This window comes from Suricata suricatta, chromosome 9 (assembly GCF_006229205.1).
Source record: "Suricata suricatta isolate VVHF042 chromosome 9, meerkat_22Aug2017_6uvM2_HiC, whole genome shotgun sequence".
Taxonomy (NCBI): Eukaryota; Metazoa; Chordata; class Mammalia; order Carnivora; family Herpestidae; genus Suricata; species Suricata suricatta.
In genome coordinates this window covers 134369898-134374588 of record NC_043708.1, presented here as the reverse complement: position 1 = coordinate 134374588, position 4691 = coordinate 134369898, and the positions used below count along the sequence as shown (strand labels likewise).

Below are 4691 nucleotides of genomic sequence, written 5' to 3'. Positions count from 1 at the left end.
TGATCTCTGGCAGCCCACCCCCCCTGCTTTCCCCGAGGCTGCCTTACCGAGCTGAGGGGGTTCTGGCCCCAGGCCCTGGTGCTCTGCGGCTCCTCCTTTTGGCCTCTTATTCCTGGGAGTAGAGGCAAGGGGCTGGTGTGGCTTGCTGGCAGTGCTTTAAGGGCAGCCCCTGTCCTGCGTCCTAATCCCTGGGAACCCACAGAAATGGATGCAGAACTTGGCGAGACACATCAGTGGAGCACTTGTCATCCTCAGACCCTCTGCCGGGCTCAGGAGGGCCGAGGTGATGCAGAAACTGCCCCCTCCCTCGACGCTGGGAGCCATGTGATACAGCCAGGGTCTGGGCCAGGCAGAAGACGGCACCTGTCACACGAGAGACGCAAGTATGATAGTCCAGGCGCGTCTGCTGGATCTCGTCTGTCGGAACTTGGCCTCCATTCCCATCATCTTCTCTGTTCCCCCTGAGGATTACAGGGGGTAGAAGGCTAAGAACTACATTTCCCAGATGCCATTGCAGTTAGGGTTCTGGTTGGGATTTATATTCTGCCTGCGACAGACACAGGAAAGATCTGAGTGGCCAAAGAGGCAGGGGCCATCTTTCTGTGTTCTTGGCACAGACCAGCAAGCTCTGGCTGACCAGACGGTTGTCACAGCCCAGCTGGTGTGATACCCTCCAGTCCCCGGCTCACATTGTGGTGGCAGCAACAGTGGTAGCCTTAGCAACGGCGGCCTCCTATCCTCTGGAATCGGGCTCCAGATCACAGCTAGGGTGGTGTGACCTTGAAGCAAGCCACCTGCCTACAGCCGCCCCTCCAGCCCTCCCTACCCTCATTACCTCCTGTCTCTGTGCTTTCTGGAATAAGTGGACTGTTTCCCGGTTCATGTCCTGGAGTCTGAATGATACCACAGACGTGGAGGCGAAGAACTTTATTCTTACTGGGCCGAGCCATCAGTTCAGGCAGCCCGTAGGGACTGGGCACCTGTGTGTGGGCACTGTGCTAGGTGCTGGGGGTAAGAGGAACCAGGCGTGACCCCTGCCCTCATGGAGGCCTTGGCTGGTGGGGAGGATAAAGTGAAATCATCGTGGCCCATGGGATGCATCCCACGGGTGCGGTGGGAGCCCAGAGGAGGGTCCTCACAGCAAGCAATGTTTGGTTTCAGACAAGAGACCTTTCCAGATATTGCACTATGGAAGAGACTTAGGGCAGGGAATTAGGCACTTTGAAAGGTACATCCAAATCTTTGGAAGGGCTGGATGATGGGCTCTCCGCAGGGCCTCCAGGACGACTCCTAGAACTGGCCCTTTAGCGCCCACAAGCGCTGGCCCAGAGTGACCACGCTGTGGACTTGGCACCCATCCAGTGTGCTGAGCGATGTGGGCAAGTTGGCATGGAGGCAGCGGTGTGTCTGGTGGCCCTGGGCATCTGGTCCTCACAGACCAGATGCCCGTGGTCCCTCTCATGCTTCCGGAAAGAGGATGCAGTCAGGATACTCTGCCACCATCCGGTTTGTTTCGCCCTTGTTGGCTGAGCCCTGTTCACTGACATTCAGTCTCTCTCAAGCCTGGTTGGTCCACGGCTGCCTTAGCTCAGTGCCTGCCTGGGTCCAGTCAGTTGTGGCCGGGGAGCACGGCTGGGTCCCTGCGGACTGCGGTGTGACAGGCCCTGGGGAGCCTCCAGCGAGACCCCATGGCTGCTGACCCCACCAGATGCCAACTTCTGCTGCTGCCCTGCTTTGTTCGCGGACGGTAGTGATCATGGTTGCCACGGACCCCTGCCACCTGAAGGCCTTTCTGGAACAAAGCAGGGAAGAGATAGATAACCAGGCCGATCCAAACCGAAGGGTACTTTGCGATTAGCAAAACTGTCCGTCATTTTCCCTGAAGTGTAAAAGGCAGAATCTCTTGACCCTGACGATGAAATGCCAAGGCAAGGCACCTGCTTCCTTCGAGATGCAGGGTGCTGGAGACATTCCTCTCCCCCCGTGTAAACACCAGTTGTAGGAGTCTTGCGCTCATGGTCCCCATGCCAACGAATGACTTCATCCTTTTGTCCCTGGAATGGGGTGTGGTCCATCCTCTTTTAACAGAAGAGCAAGACCATTTCTACGACACTACTTGGTGCTTAGAGTTTAGCCCATCGTACTCCACAAAGGAAGTGTCTCTGTAAGAGAGAAATATGCATTTCTTTTCATCCTACAGCATATTTTTTTAATGTCTCTTATTTTTGAGAGAGGGGTGAGGGGTGAGGGGGGACAGAGGATCTGTGCTGATAGCAGAGAGCCCGATGCGGGGCCCGAACTCACATCCACCTGAGTGGATGAGATCATGACCTGAGCCAAAGTCAGTCGCCTAACCGACTGAGCCACCCAGATGCTCCAAAGCCTATGTTTTGAGCTTAAAACCTTTTGTGACAAACAAATTGCAAGAAACCTATTTACCATCTCTGCGGGCTGCCCAGGGGCTCATCCCAAAGAGGACATTGCTCACCAGGCTGGGCCTGGCTGGGATCTAATAGGTAAAGCACACGGGATTCACAATGAAAAAAAATTTTTTTTAACATTTTTATTTATTATTGAGAGACAGAGAGAGACAGAGCATGAGCAGGGGAGGGGCAGAGAGATACGGAATCACAGAACCTGAAGGCAGGCTCCAGCCTGACACAGGGCTTGAACTCACGGGCTGCAAGATCATGACCTGAGCCGAAGTTGGACCATTAGCCAACTGAGCCACCGAGGCGCGCCCCCCATCGAAATTTTTAAAATGAAATTGACTTACTGACCTAGAACTGTATCTGAAACTGAGTCCCTAACTGAGCATCTCCATCCTATATCCCTCTCACACAGTTTCATTCTTCTGATGGAGGAACTTATTTTCAGGTAATGGATATTTGTAAACTCGTTGAATCCTTTCTTTCTTCCTTCCTTCCTTCCTTCCTTTCTTTCTTTCTTTCTTCTTCTTTTTTTTTTTTTGAGAGAGATAGGGTGCAAGTGAGCGAGGGGCAGGTAGAGAATCTCAAGAGGGGCAGAGAGGGAGAGACAGGGAAAGAGAGAGGGAGAGAGAAGTGTGGCTCATGAACTGTGAGAGCATGACCTGAGCTGAAGTCTAGTGTTTAATCGACTGAGCCGCCCAGGTGCCCCAAACTGCTTGAATTTCTCATGGGTATTTGTTATTTTGAAATTTTATATGTTAAATTAAAATGTGTGATGTATTCAATATGTATTTGATATAGCGATTATGTATTACATAGTAATATGTAGTTGTATATATTATAATTAGGATGTGAGAGTTTTCAGTTTACGGTAGAAAGGTATCAAGTGTTTTTAAAGATCCTTACCTATGTCAGAGATAGCGCCGGTATCATAAATAGTGCGGGAGCTAAGGTAGAATCACGATTTGCAAACTGCAAACGTTCACCTTGCAAATTAAGTATCATATATATAGCTTCATCTCATCTCGGGGAAATGTACTTCAGTGAAATTTAGCTAAAGACATAAAAAAGAAGCTCAATCATTTATTCAGCAAATATTTAGTGAGCACTTAATCAGTGAGAGCTTTTTCCATCACAAGTGACAGAAAATTCAGCCCCAACTAACTGAAGCAAAAAGAGGCTCTTGCCATTGGAAATTTCATCATTAAGGGCTGTTTGGTGATATGAAGGAAATATTGTTCATTTTTTGGAGGAATGCCTGATTGGCTCCGATTGGTTAATAAGCCCCGCCCCTGGCTCCCAGGGACTGAGTGCGCCTCAGCCCTTCGCCAGGAACCAGAGACGGACACTGGAGCGGTGGGGACAACAAATGCTTGTCTCTGTGTCCCAGGCTTCATGCTAGGACACAAAAATGAATGGGATGCAGTCTCCTCCTGTCAGGGATTTTCTCACCCACAAAAACAATGGTTTACATTTCCATCAATTTCTTTTTCTTCCTGCCCTTGAACGACACAGGTTTGACACAGTCACGCCTCCCCCTGGACTCCGAAGCCTGTTGTGGAAACAGCCTATCATTCTCTTCCCGGATTTCATGTGAGCCAGTCTGATCCCACACGTGGTGGATGGAGACCCCGCAGGGCCCGAGGTGACCCCAAACGAACCCTCGCTTTCCCACGTGTTTCTGCTTCAAAGAGATTGGTGCCCTCTGCCTTTGGAAGCCCCGGCAGACAGGTCTGGTTATTTTCGGAACGAATGCCTTCGAGGTGCTCAGCCCCTGCACAGTTTTTATGGCGGCACCGACACAGAAGAATCCTATCTTAGAGTTTTTGCGCAATTACTTGCATTGTTTCTCAACACCTCCCACCTAGAACTCACTTCACCCTCGCAGCAACTCCACGGGGTTGGGGCTAGAAGTGCCCCGTTTTACAGATGAGGGAACTAACGCACTGTGTAATAAGTAATATTTAGTTAAAAGACACCGCCCCCTTGTCCTTAGTCTGGTCCCCTTGCTCAGTTCCCTTGCGGCAGGCGGGGAGGGGGGGGTCCCACCGTCAAGCACAAAGCAGGAAGTCTCATGAAAAGAGGGGCAGATATCAGTGCGCCCTGGAATCCTATTGCGATCAGGCTGGTGTGAGTCAGTAGCCACCCAATGACCAGTGTTGGGCTTTCTTTCCAAACTTGTCTTGCCTCTGGGTGTTGAGTGGATTTGCAGAAAGGCCTGGTGGCTTTGGAATCGCATAGTGCCTGTGTTCTGATCCACGC

At 51.2% G+C, this 4691-nt stretch overlaps 1 long non-coding RNA gene across 1 annotated transcript; it reads left to right on the top strand.

Moving 5' to 3' along the window:
- Positions 1–2085: 2085 nt before the first annotated feature.
- LOC115302602 lies at positions 2086–4346 on the top strand. The gene is made up of 3 exons (XR_003913554.1): positions 2086–2164; positions 2845–2877; positions 3945–4346. It is a non-coding gene; the product is annotated as an uncharacterized LOC115302602 (long non-coding RNA).
- The last annotated feature ends 345 nt before the right edge of the window (positions 4347–4691 follow it).